The sequence below is a fragment of the Corvus kubaryi genome, unplaced genomic scaffold (genome assembly GCF_017639235.1).
Source record: "Corvus kubaryi isolate FWS band 111438036 unplaced genomic scaffold, C.kubaryi_AGA036_p1.0 75, whole genome shotgun sequence".
NCBI classification, from domain to species: domain Eukaryota; kingdom Metazoa; phylum Chordata; class Aves; order Passeriformes; family Corvidae; genus Corvus; species Corvus kubaryi.
The window spans coordinates 1,577,548-1,590,296 of NW_024582062.1; the positions used below are offsets into that span (position 1 = coordinate 1,577,548).

At 48.5% G+C, this 12,749-nt stretch overlaps 1 protein-coding gene across 11 annotated transcripts in view; it reads right to left on the reverse strand.

The window, feature by feature from the left end:
- CAMTA1 (calmodulin binding transcription activator 1) overlaps positions 1-12,749 on the reverse strand; it is a 231,678-nt gene that overhangs the window by 178,254 nt on the left and 40,675 nt on the right. The gene's annotated exons all lie outside the window — the stretch shown is intronic.

Below are 12,749 nucleotides of genomic sequence, written 5' to 3' on the forward strand. Positions count from 1 at the left end.
GTTACCCTCATGGATGAAAAATCCACCATTTTGGGGCCCAAAACGTTGCCTTCCCTTGGTTTGCAGAGAGCAGGAGACAGCCCACAGCCCACTGGCTGTTGCTGTCCCTCTTGCCCAGCCAGCCTGGCTGAGCTCATCTCTAGAGGAAAAGGCCTGAGGGCAGCCCTGGCAGCACTGTCTGATGCCACAGGACACTAAAGCCACCGAGTGGGAAATGCCTGCGGTTTGGGAGATGCTCGCCTTGGTTCCCTGCATGGCAGTAAGCGGCGGGATCGCAGGAGGGGGGATGTTTTCATTAATAATGGTGTCTCACCAACCATCTGCTAAAGGTCCACACTATTAATTTAACAGGAAAAAAAAGGAATAGATTACTCTACAGTTTTCAATTAAAGTACATGATGCCTTCAAACTGCAACCTTAATTAGATATTATAGGGTGACATTTAGGAATCCTGAGCTGTGATGGTTGATCAAGTCACTTGACTGCGACGGTGTTCCGCAGCACTGCTGGGGCCTCGCGCACCCAGCACCGTCAGGAGAGCTGTCTGTCCTCAGATTCCAGGGCTGGAGCAGCTCAGACACACTCCTGGGGTTAAAGAAGCGCAAGGGTGAAACCCATGGCAGCCTGGGCTCAACAAAAAAACAGCTGCAAACTTACAGAGAGGGGCAGAAGAAAGGGGGAAAAGTAAACAAAGGGAAAAAAAGAAAAGTAGCAAATGGCCAACTCAAACACTTTATTTTCAGGGTTAAACCTGGTATGAAAAAACTAGATTTGGACATGAAATAATTTGCTCTAGAACACATGAAAAGGAGAAGGAAAAAAACCCCAATCAAGAGCACAAGTAGTGACTAACAGGCACCGGAGCTGAATGAGATCTGCTCAGCTCCTTCACCTGCCAAACCCACAGACAAGAGCAAACTGAGACACGCAGTGGGTCTTCAGAACAGCAAGAGCACACTTGGGCACAACCCCCCTAGCCATGGCTGCCCTGAACCACTCAGTCACAAGTAAGAGCAAAGTCAGCCCTCGCATCAGTCTGTGCCTAATAGGATTAGGATGGATTTTATCTTCCATTTAGGCCCCACACTGAGGGACAGTTAGTAAAACAGAGCAGTAACAAATAATGCCCAATCTTGAGTTACTGGAAAACACCCATAGGTCATTATGTGATTTTTTTTTTTTTCTTTGAAATGACCTTGGACTAAACCCTGTGATTTAAAGAACCATGAACACTGGCATCCTGCTGGCACTGCTGGTTCAGTTCACTTGTCCTCTGCAGCCTGAAAAAGGCAAATATGCAGTGGGGAAAAAAAAAAATTCACTAAGATCCCTGTGTTTACAATGCATTAATTACAGCATAATAGCAAAAACCTCAATTATTTTACACAATTCAAACACTCACGTGGCTTGAAGATGCCGAAGCACATTCCCCTGCTCCAGAGTGGGCATGCGCCACCAGAGATGCTGCCCTGCTCTCAACTCCCACAGAAACCAAGAGGAACATGGAATTTTCTGCAGCTCTCCTCCAAGTGGCAAAGTCCAACTGCAAGACGGGGAATGGAGCAGATCCCCTGTGAAGCTGCCCATGCCGTGACCTCCCCACAGCCCGGCCGATCCCTCCCGCTGGAGGGGGACACACCAGCCCCGATCTCGGCAGCGGGGCCGCTGGGCCCAACGAGGTGAGAACACCAGTGCCTGCTCCATTCCCTTTCTCTTGCACGGAGACAGCAGCAAGCCCTTCCAAAGCCCTTCCAACACAACGATCATTAAAAGGGCAATATCCCTAGAAATTGCCCCTTCATGCATATTCCTCACTCCCATATGCCCTGACATTATTATGTGCCACAGTCCTGCAGAACTGTCTTTTCAGCATGTTTTTGCATTATGCCTAATTCTGTCAGAGTTTTTCACTCCTGCGTAACAACAGCTCAATGCAGAGTCAGATATAAATCTGGCTTAAGAGACTCTCACCAGGAATTCATTTAAAACTGCAAATGTTAAAATATTCTATTGCTGATTTATGGCATTTTCTTATTTCAAACAGAATTAAAATCCTTCTTAAAAGATACATATTCAATCATGATAAAAGCTACATTCAAATGATGCTGCTGGTCAGACTGAGAGCCACAAAGCACAGAAATCTGGGAATAGCAGGGGAATCCAGGAACAGCAGGGCCTGGGACATTTTTACTGGTTCGACCAATGCTCTGCTATCATGCCACCACCTCAGTCTCACATCTTAATTAGTGCAAAAGGGAGTCCGTCCTGGATGCTGCTGCTTCCATGCTCCATCAATCGCACTTCGGCCCAAGCACAAGAATCTCTTTTCCTGAAGATCCAGTTGAACAGAGGAGCTGCTGCACCTGAAGTCATTACTGAACGGGTTTATTCGTTTCCCATTGTTTACACTGAAGGCTCTCCCAGCTCTGTCAATACCACACAAGTGTCCTGTATCATTGTGCAAACAACATTTAGCATTAAAAAAAATTACCAATGCTACTCATTATCATCATTCCTATAAGAATTGTTCATGTTTTGCATTCGTGAACAGAGAACATGGCAGAGCCTTGAGCCGCACAGCACAGCCCTGTACCCAAGCATGGCCAGGCTGATGAAAACTCAGTGTTTGGAATGAACCTGTGCAGCACCAGTACAATTCACGAAGAGGTTTTAAGCATTCAAGATGCCAAAAGAACCACAGCCTATGAGAGGCTCATGGCTTCTGGCTGTCTTTCCTGGAGGCACATTGCCTGACCGACCTGTACAGGAGTCCCTAACCTCATGCTGCTCCACTGAAATAAAAAATCTAAATGGAAGGACCAATATCAAATACAAGAGTAAACAAGCAGAAGCAGCCAGAAAAAGCATTATTCAGCTATTTATATAATTAATTGTTCATTATTCAGAAGCCATAGAGCTTCTGAAAGCCAGGACGCTCTGCACTGTTCTGCGGGAGATGACTCTGACACCTCAGAGAGTGGTTCTGTCCCAGGCCCAGCTCAGGCCCAAGCCAGTCGTTCTGATGTTCCCAGCTCCTGGCTGCTGCTGCTGGATTGGTTGGTTTTGGTGAGGGTTTTTGGGGGGGGGGTTTTCCTCCCCAAATCTTCCCTGGTAAATTCAGAGTCACAGAATATTCTGAGTTGGAAGAGACCCACAAGGATCATCAAATCAAATTCATAACTGTATGACCCACCGGGGATTGAGCCTGTGAGCCTGGCATTATTCACAGCATGCTTTAACCAAATGAGCTGATCTCAGGGTCACTTTGATGGATTCTTCACAAAATCGGGAACAAGCCCAGTTTCTGGAGGCAGCTCCCAAGTGCTGATCAGCTCCAGTGAACTCATGACGCTCACAGCTGTCATCAAACCATCCTCTCTTCCATGGGGGCATGAAAGGGGAAATATTTCTGCCCCACATCAGGATCCAGCCATGACAATTAACCAGGGCCTGTGGCCTGTGGGGCACAGCAGATCTGCCCTCAGAGTGGTTGGCAGTTGCCAGCTGGCTCCCATCTGTGGAAACTGCCCCTCTGACCTGGAATTATCATATGTGTTGGCACTGAAAGGAAACAACCATAAAAACAGAGCAGCATGAGGGAACTGTAAATTCTTTGTGAGTTATTTTCAGACTTCTGAAAGTTTAGTTAATCCTCGCTTTTGAGAAAATACATTTTAAAAAAAAGGACAAGGGAAAAAAAATGACCAGAAAAAAGGATGTTGCTTGTGTGAAAAAGCCATTTCCCATTCTGAGCAGTGCCAGACCAGCAAACTGCCCAAACTGTCCCGGATTCCCTGCATTTCTCCTTGGAAAGGGGTTGACCAGAAGGCTGGTGAAAGGCAGAGCCAATGCCATGTCACTCCTGTGACCTCTGGACTGCCAGCAACACGGAACATTGCTACAGGCTGTGCTGGGGCTGCTGTGTCCTTTCTCACAGAAAAGAGCCGACAGAGAGCATGGATGCTGCTTTCCAAAGGTTAAGCATCACAGGCAATTTCATGCTCTTTATATTTCTAAGTGGTTGATTTTTGGTTGTTTTTTTTAAATAATCATAAATCCCAACATCTGCTCCCAGGGCGGGAGCCCTTTGGCTCTGTGCTCAGCCAGGGAAGGGAACGTGGCTGCTAGTGGCTGCTGCAGATGTTATTTTTAGTGAGACAGCTATTTACCAGCTCCATTCCCAGAGGGAATTCAGGGAGTAAAAGGGATGCTGATGCATTTCTTACTAAATATAGGAAAGGGGGCGAGCCACCACACGTAGCGTGGCTGCAGCTTTCTGCTCCCGCCAGGAGCTGGCCTCAGCGAGGGGGATGTGGCCCCAGTGGTACCTGACACCACAGTGGGGCCACCCCAGCATAGGCTCCCCATTCACCACATTCTAACCTTCAAGCTGGTGTTTGGAAAAAGCTTTTTAAAAACAGCTCTATAACTAATTGGCTTCACTTTGAAGCCCTGATCCTGTAATGAATGGCTCCCGAAATCAAACAAAGCATTTTCAACACCAACAAAATTGCCTGTTATGAAAGCAGAACATTTTTGGGGTAATATTGACTTTAACGCTCTGTCAAGGCACATTGACAGCAGGATGAAAACAGCCCTCCCTCTGCTCAGGCAGCCCAAATCCAGCTGCCGAAAGGGGACCCTGAACACTTGTGCCAGGCTGCGCTTCACATCCCCAGGAGTGGGATAATTTCATATTAGTTTAAAAATATATACCTCTAAAATAATTAAAATCTTGCAGATCAAAGAAAGGGATGTGTTTCAGAATTACTCTGCTCTTCTCTGGTTTTAAGCCTTTAAAGTTCTGGAGAGGCAATTTTGACATCCAGGAGCTTTGCAGCCCCAGACAGATGGGGATTCCTGGTCGAACTCCTTTTATATTTCCTTTATTGCTTCATATTTACCAATGACCTGGAAGCGAGCAGTGTGAAGGTGCCACTTGAACATGACAGAAGGCATTTCCGAGTGAGGCTCAGACAGGCTGGAAAACCAGCCCAGAGCCCTGAACAAACTGCAAACTGGGCAAATGATTGACACAACACAGAATGCGTGGGATGCAAAAACCACAAAGTAATGGGGACTGGAAGAGCAAGATGCATTATTAATCCAACCTGTGAGGGTCAGTGTTAATGGCATCACCACTGGGTAAGTGAGGGCATCAGGGCATCAGGGCACAGCACGATGGGACACCTTGGATGTACCTGCATCACTGTGAGCCACACCAGTCACCCCAGATCCCCTCTGTGCTCCCCAGGGCTGCTACTCTGGGCAACCACCCAAACCCCACCCACAGGATACAGAAAGACCTATACATCTGTAAATCTATAAATCTATATACAGATACTCAAACACGCACTCCTTGGGACACTTCATCTCCCTCTACAGTTTCCTGAAGGGCGACCACTTACAGAGCAGAAGAAAAAGAGTTTAATGAATTAAAGTGCACTAAAGTTAGGGAACACTAATGAAGTCACACCTTAATTGGGTATAATTGAGAATCCAGCACTGCCACTGTTTGGATTATGAACTGCAATTTCGGGTCACATGGAAATTAGCAGCTACCTCCTCCCACGGCAACCTGCTGAGAATGAAGTGCTGGTCACCCAACACCTGTTTCATTTCAGCTCTCTCTGTTTCTAAGGGGGAAAGCACCAAGGTTCCCCCCTTATTTCCCATTCCTGAGGCTTTCACTGCCTTACTTGGCCCTGACTTACCCAGCAACCATCTGATCAGTGCCAGCTCAGGGATGCCTCTCTCGAGGACACCACAGGCAGGCTCAGCCTCCCCGAGAGCAGCCCAGCCACAACTCTGGAGGGGCCAGCAGTGCTGAACGTGCTGGGCGTACAGGGATGGCATCCAGACACCAGCATGCCACAAGGGACAGCCTGGCAGGCCCATCCCAGGGATGGGCTTTGTGCCAGTCCCAGCTATACTCTGGGAGTATTTCGGAACAGGGCAGCTCCCAGGCCCTGCGCATCGTGCTGCCAAGAGGAGTCTCTGGCATGTGCAGACAGCTTCTTGTCTGCACTTAAAATACTATTTGATTAAAAAAAAAAAAAAGAAAAAAGAAAAAGGAAACAAATCGTGTTTTGTGGGACTGGGCGCATCAAGAGCAGAAATGGCAGCAGAAGCGACGCTCGCCCGACCCACGCTGCCAAGCTGAAAACACTTCGGCTGTGCCTGCACATGCCCTTGCCTTCAGCTGTGCCTGCACATGCCCTTGCCTTCAGCTGGTGTGGCTCCTGTTTGCTTGGCTCCAAATGGGGAGGAAAAATGCCATTGCCTCAGTGCCTACCCTGGAGCACAGGTGAAGAGGAAAGGCTGCGCTGTTCCAGATACACAAAGAGTACACAGAAGTAGAAAAACGTCATCCCATCGCTTAATGTATGCAAATTATGTTAAATATTTCATTCATTAAATGGCTCCGGTTATTACTGAATTGTACCTTAAGCTGTTCAGAAAGTTCATTCTCCTTGCACTTGCTCAGTAACGTGAAATAACTGACTGAAATGAATATTTTACAGTTTGTGCAGACAGAACATTTATTAACAATTCCTTCCCTCTCAGAGTCCCACTCCTAAGCAGGTTTCAGGCACCGTGTGACTTAAATAATCCAGAGGGAATGAATTTTGGTTTATTTTTAAAAGTTTGGTTTATTCCCAGTTTGGAAGAGTCCAACAACCTAGGAAGACCTAAACACAATCCTCCTGGGAGAGAGGAACAGCCACAGAGCTCTTTCCCAAAAGTCAGTGGGAGGAGCTGGGGGAGAGGAAAGTAGCCACAGAATTTGGGGATTTTCCTTACTCTGAGCCCAGTCAGAGAGCTCCACTGTTTGCAGGGAAACAGCTCCTGCAATAGCCCATAACGTGCCACGGGTCCTCCGGGATTTCGTACGAGTAATGTGAAGTGACAGGGCTCTGGCTCCCGCCATCCCCAGTCCCCACCATCCCCAGGCCAGCCAGACAAGGGGGAAAGGGCCACTACAGGCGGCTCCAGCTGCTTCCAGCCTCACCAACAGCCCAGGCAGCAGCGTCCTCACCCATGGCAGCAAGGTCATCACCAGTTCCAGTTAGGGGAGCAGGTCCCAATTAACCCCCCAGCACATTCCAGCAGTTCCCAGCCCTATGGCCCAGCACACAGATCCCCGCTCCTTGGGGCAAGGGCAGTACACAACATACCCCAACACATGCCCAGAAGACTGGCATCACACAGGCAGCTGAGGAGTAACACAGGCATCCTCCACCACCCTCCATGGCACCGCCTCCCACCACGTCTCCAGATGACTTTCCCTTTCGCACGCCATGGGCAGCTCCCAGGGAAAACCCACTGGGCTTCAATCCAGCTCCTAACACGGTGTGGCAGCCACGTCTATACAAACTTCCAGGCTTAGAGGAGACAGATGGATAAAAATAATTATCACTGGAATGGTGGCTCCAGTATCTAAGTCAGTCCCTGGCCAGTGACCCGGGAAAGGCAGCTCCCTCTGGCAGAAGCGTGTCCCTGGGACGGAGGTTTACAGCCTCAGCTGAGCAGACACCCTGCAATGTCTCATCAATCTCGGCTGGGAAAAACCGTTCCATTTCCAACGGGAATATGCAAACCAGGCTCCGCACTGTAAATCTTCCTTTGCGGCGCTAAGGAGATAAGTAGGACCTATTAACCTCCCATGTTATTTCCAACTTCATTATTGGAGCTGACACAGGGAGAGCACACGGTGACGGCTCTTTTTGGCAGAGTGCATGTAAATCGCTTTCTCAAAGGAAATTACTTCTCTGGGCTGAATGTTATTAATCTAAATTCTCCCTTAGTCAAATTGTTGCCCGTAATAAATATGGAACAGGTTGCTACGCTCATCTCCGAGGGCATCCTAATCCAGCTGTAGGTTTTCCCCTCAATTTGAAGGAGCTGCCAAGAAGCTCCTCTGTGAGAGCAGCCTTCACCCCAGGATGGGACCATCTACCCCAACGTTGCCCAGTGTGTGAGCACCCTGTGATTTCATAATGAAGATGTATTTTGACACTGCCAACATCGCATGCTCCAGCAGTGAAGTGTGAGCAGGAGCAAGCCAGGGCCTGCTGAGGCTGGGGAAGGGACACAAGGCATGTCCTTTTCCTTCAACATGATGTGGTGGCCTTCCATGGCCAACATCTTTCATGGCTGATGCTTCACTTATGTCAATTGTGGTACTGTTAAAGCAGCTCAACTTACAGTGCCTAGGAGTTTATGCTCTTTTCCAGTGGACGTATACTTGATATCCTCCTTGTGCAACTAATAAACCCCGGAGTTTAAGCACAAACGGATCAAAAACCCCATAAAAACCAGATCCAAATCTAAACTGAACTTTGCCAGAGATGCAGGTAGGAATTTTATTTGCATGGTATTCGTTCCTTTTACTGAAAACCAGCTCCTTACTAGTAAAGATTTTCACAGAAATCCTCACAGAACACCTCTCCACAAAAAGCTAGGATCCCTTCTGCTCAAAGGCACACCCCAGGTACGAAGCAGATTCAGAACACTATAAATTCAGTGGCACACACAGCCCTTCTCCTCATTTGTTACCAGCCAAGTGTGAAAATGTTAATGAAGGCAGCTGTAATAATCTACGGGAATTTCCCAATTAAGATTTCGTTCACGTCCACCAGCTCCCGCTCCAGCGCAGCCCTTGAGCATCCCCCCTTCCACCCAACAGCAGCCATAATTGCCGGGCTCCATCCAGGCACCCTCACCCAGCCACCCCGATGAGGGAAATCACTGCCACTCTATTAACTCCAACTTCTATTGCATATATTCCTAGAAGAAAATGAATGCAGTGAGACTTTAAGCGTGTACCTACCCCCCTACATGAGTATGTTTGAAATATCAACACGCTGACAGCACTGAGTCAGGCAATACCATGGCAGCTGCTTTTACTGAGAAAGAAAAAAAAAATTTTAAATTAAGTTTTGGGGGTGGCTTATGGCAGCCCTGGCTCGTGGGAAGCTGATGCCTTCCTGGTTCAGCAAGGCGAACCCTGGGAGCCTGTCTGGGTGTCGGGAGTACATCTCTCTCCTGGCAGAGCAGAAGGGAAAGAGACTCCATGATAAAATGAAGGCATTCTCGCAAATAAATTACTTTTCTACCACAGTCGTGTGATTTTTAATTTTCCTCTAATTTCAGGACTGCAGCACTGATATAAAACCCCTCTAAGTGTTTTAGGGAGATGGTAATGGTCCTATACTAAAATAATTCAACCAACACTATAATTTTAGTACCACTATCAAAATGAAATAATGGCTGTTTACTGTGTTACACCTTTCAAATGACCTTCATTTGAATACAAATTGTGGCTCCAAACTCTAAAAGCCGCTCCATTTCAGGAGGCAGCAAATTGAGGATGTTTACCCGGGATTTACTCTGCCAGCAGACTCCTCAGCATAACCAGAAAGGCCAAATGTTTTTGAGGGGTTCTTTTCCTCTGAAGTTGCCTAAGACTAGCCTAGAGGACCCACCTGGATCTGATGAGAAGCCCGAGACACAGCCCTTCACTCTGCTCCAAGCACAACGGGAATCACACATTCTGTTTTATGTGGAAATACTTACTGGTGATGAAACTGTTCACTCACAGCTCACTCCCTCCCAACCACCTCACCCCAGACAAAGAACAAAGATTACTCTGCCAATAATCAAGTACCCAGATGAGAGGAAGAGGTGGATGGGTCCCATCTCAATCTGGGCCTTGAAAACACTTTATTTGATTTAATTCTTTTAACGTTAGGCTCTGTCTGCCCATCACAGGTTCTCGCACTGGTTTTGGGGACCCCGTGCAGCCACCTCTGCCCAGAGAAGCTGTGGGTGCCCTGGCTGTGGGGAGCCCCTTGGCATGGACCTGGGTAGCCGTGTACAAGTGCTGTTCCCAACTCCCGGGGCTGTGTCGCATTCGCAGCTCAGCCCACGCAGCCAGAGCGGGGGCAGTCACAGGCGAGGATCTGCAGAAAAAATTTCACTACAGACATTTGCTGATATTCACTCATCCACCTGGGAACCCCAGTCTATCACCAGCTATTCCACTCTAATAATGAATTTCTGCCCTTTCATCAACATTAGTCAGAACAAGCTCTGAGAAAATTCCCATTTGGTGCCAGGAATATAACAGAAAACATTGACATGAATGGCAGCAAGCAAAGCCAAGCAGTGTGCCCAGCGCAAGGCAGCACAAGCTGCTGCCACCCAAATCTGAGCCCTTCCAAGATCATTCATAAGCGGGATAAAAAAGTATGATAAAAAGTTTCTCTGTAAGGCGCCAGAAGTTGTGCTACAAACTCCCTTCCTGTGGGCACCGAAGGGCCATGATCCCACAAGGATACTCCATGTTCAGGCGCACTCCCTTCTCTTCCCCAGTTCCCAAACAAACCAATGGTGATCCAGGCAAGAGGCTGAGTGCAGCTTTTGCTGCTGCTCACAACAAAAGTGCTAGAGTGGGAAAATCCCACATGCCGAAAATACAGAGCGTCTGTAAACACTCCCGTTTCGAGACACCTACGTGTAATTACTCACGACGAGTGAGGAGGAGGAAGAAAAACCCCTTTTTTGTTCTACTCTTCTCTGTGCATAGAAGCTATTTGCAAGAGAAGCCCTGGCCAGCCAGCATCTCTGGAGGGGAAGAGCAGCATGTGGCCTCAACAGCTGGACTAAGGGCAACAGTGTTTTGACAGCAGTGCCATTTTGGGGCAGGAAAAAGGGAAATCCCTTCTGTAAAGGATGACCTCTGCCCTTCCCCAGAGCTGCCTTTCCTTGGCAGATGCAGCCCTCCCGAGGACAGAGCCAAGTCAGCAGTAGATGTCCCAGCTGGAGATCCTGACCCAACACCCGCCTCCACTGTGGTGACATGCAGAGAAACAAAAGGGGTTTAAACAATAGGTGTTGTATAAAACATCTGAAAACAAGACAAATTAGTCATTAAAAATTAATTTTGGAAAATTACAGTCTTGCTAATAGACACTGTCGTGACTTTGCATGTTCCTTTTCAGGCAGGAGGGAGGAAGGGGACTCAAAACACATTTTACTGTATTTCAAAAACTGAAGAGGTAGACACCCATGCCTTTGGAAGCCTGTGTTCCCCTGTGCCATCCCAGTGCTGGCAGCATGGCCCCATATGGTGAGGTGCCAAACAATGTGACCAGGGCAGGTGAGCACCAGCAACCCTGCACTGAAACCCCCACCACGAACCTGCCCGTGGGATGCTCCAACATTATTTTCATGCGCTCCACAGCGAGGACTATGCCAAAATATTCAAGGTCAAGAGACCAGCATGGTTCGAGGCAATCTGCACCTCTTAAAACAGTGACAAATATGTTATTTAATTTTAATGAGCTTTTTTGCATCTCCAATCTAATTACAGCATTATCAAGCACTGCTCCGAACTGCAGGTGGCTGCTCATTACTTGGGGTAAGGCTGTCACAAGCATTTTTCATGAATACTAAAAACTGCCTCGTTTCACCACCCGCTCCGAAATATCCCCAGCTGATAGCTCCACTTCTGAGTGTGGGGTTTGGTGTGGTTAAGAGAGAGCAGCACCCACAAGCACACCTCTATGCACCTGCCCAGCTCCTCCAGCCAAAACCCCTGGGGTAAACGCCATCCACCAAAACAAATGGGTTTTGGTGTGCAAGATACTCGCGCCAGAAGTGTCCCCCAAAAGCAAACATCTCCCTGTTCTGCACAGCAGTGAGGACACCCTGTGACAGGGCACTGAGGAAAACCCCTCACTTCCAGATGGCTTCTATTTTTTGCTTTCAACTAAGTGGGTTTTTTTTAATCATTATTAAAAACAAGGAAAACTCCAATGTCAAAAGCATTTTGGCAAGATCAAAATTCTTCAGTTTTCCTCTTACTTTGCAAAAAATTAGATTCTTCTGATCCTTTATAGTTAATTCCTTCGACCAACTCTCCTCATGGACTGCTGTTTCCTCCATGCAGCACAAAGCTGCTGGAGCTCATGTCCAAAAGGCTCAGTAACCAGCAAGAATCAGATATTTTAATCCTCCCCAAATCCCCTTTTCACTGCATGGTTTGGTGAGCACAGGCAACAAACAAGTGGTAACAAAACCCCAACAGCAGCTTTTTCTCTTACAAAGCAGGGAGGTAAGCAGGACACCTCCCTCAACAACCCCAAATCCTCATCCCTCAGGAGGCAGGAGTTGCCTAGCTCACCCTCGGATTGCCTTCCCCCATCTCCCCCCAAAAGACTGGGCCAGATGGTGGCAGCCCACAGGTCTGCCTGACCAGGAGCACTCACTGGCAGCCAGGGGGACATGGGGGTGATGGCAGGGGACCGAGGGCCGAGGGGACAGCAGGCTCTGCACCACAGGGCTGCCCCAGGAAAGGGAGAGCATCTCGGGCAGGCTCCTGGCTTGTCCCAGTTCCCCCGGAGGCCTCATCAGTGCTCACTGACAGCAGCTGGGAGAGGCCGCGGCACCTGGGGCTGAGGCAGCTGGGCAGCAGCACCTGGGCCACCTCCCACACGCCAAGCACGCACGTGTGTATCTGCGTATGCATGTGTACGTATGTATGCGTTTATCTGTGCATGCACGCGTGTATCTATGTTCTGGCATGTATCGCTACGCCTGCATGTCCATGTAACTGCACACACCACACACACACACAGCAGAGCTGCCCAGAGCACCGCAGCTCCGTGTAACACCGGCACACGTGAACGCCGGCGCGGAGCCGCGGTTCGTTCCCGGCGCCGCTGCGGCAGTCCCGGCGTGTT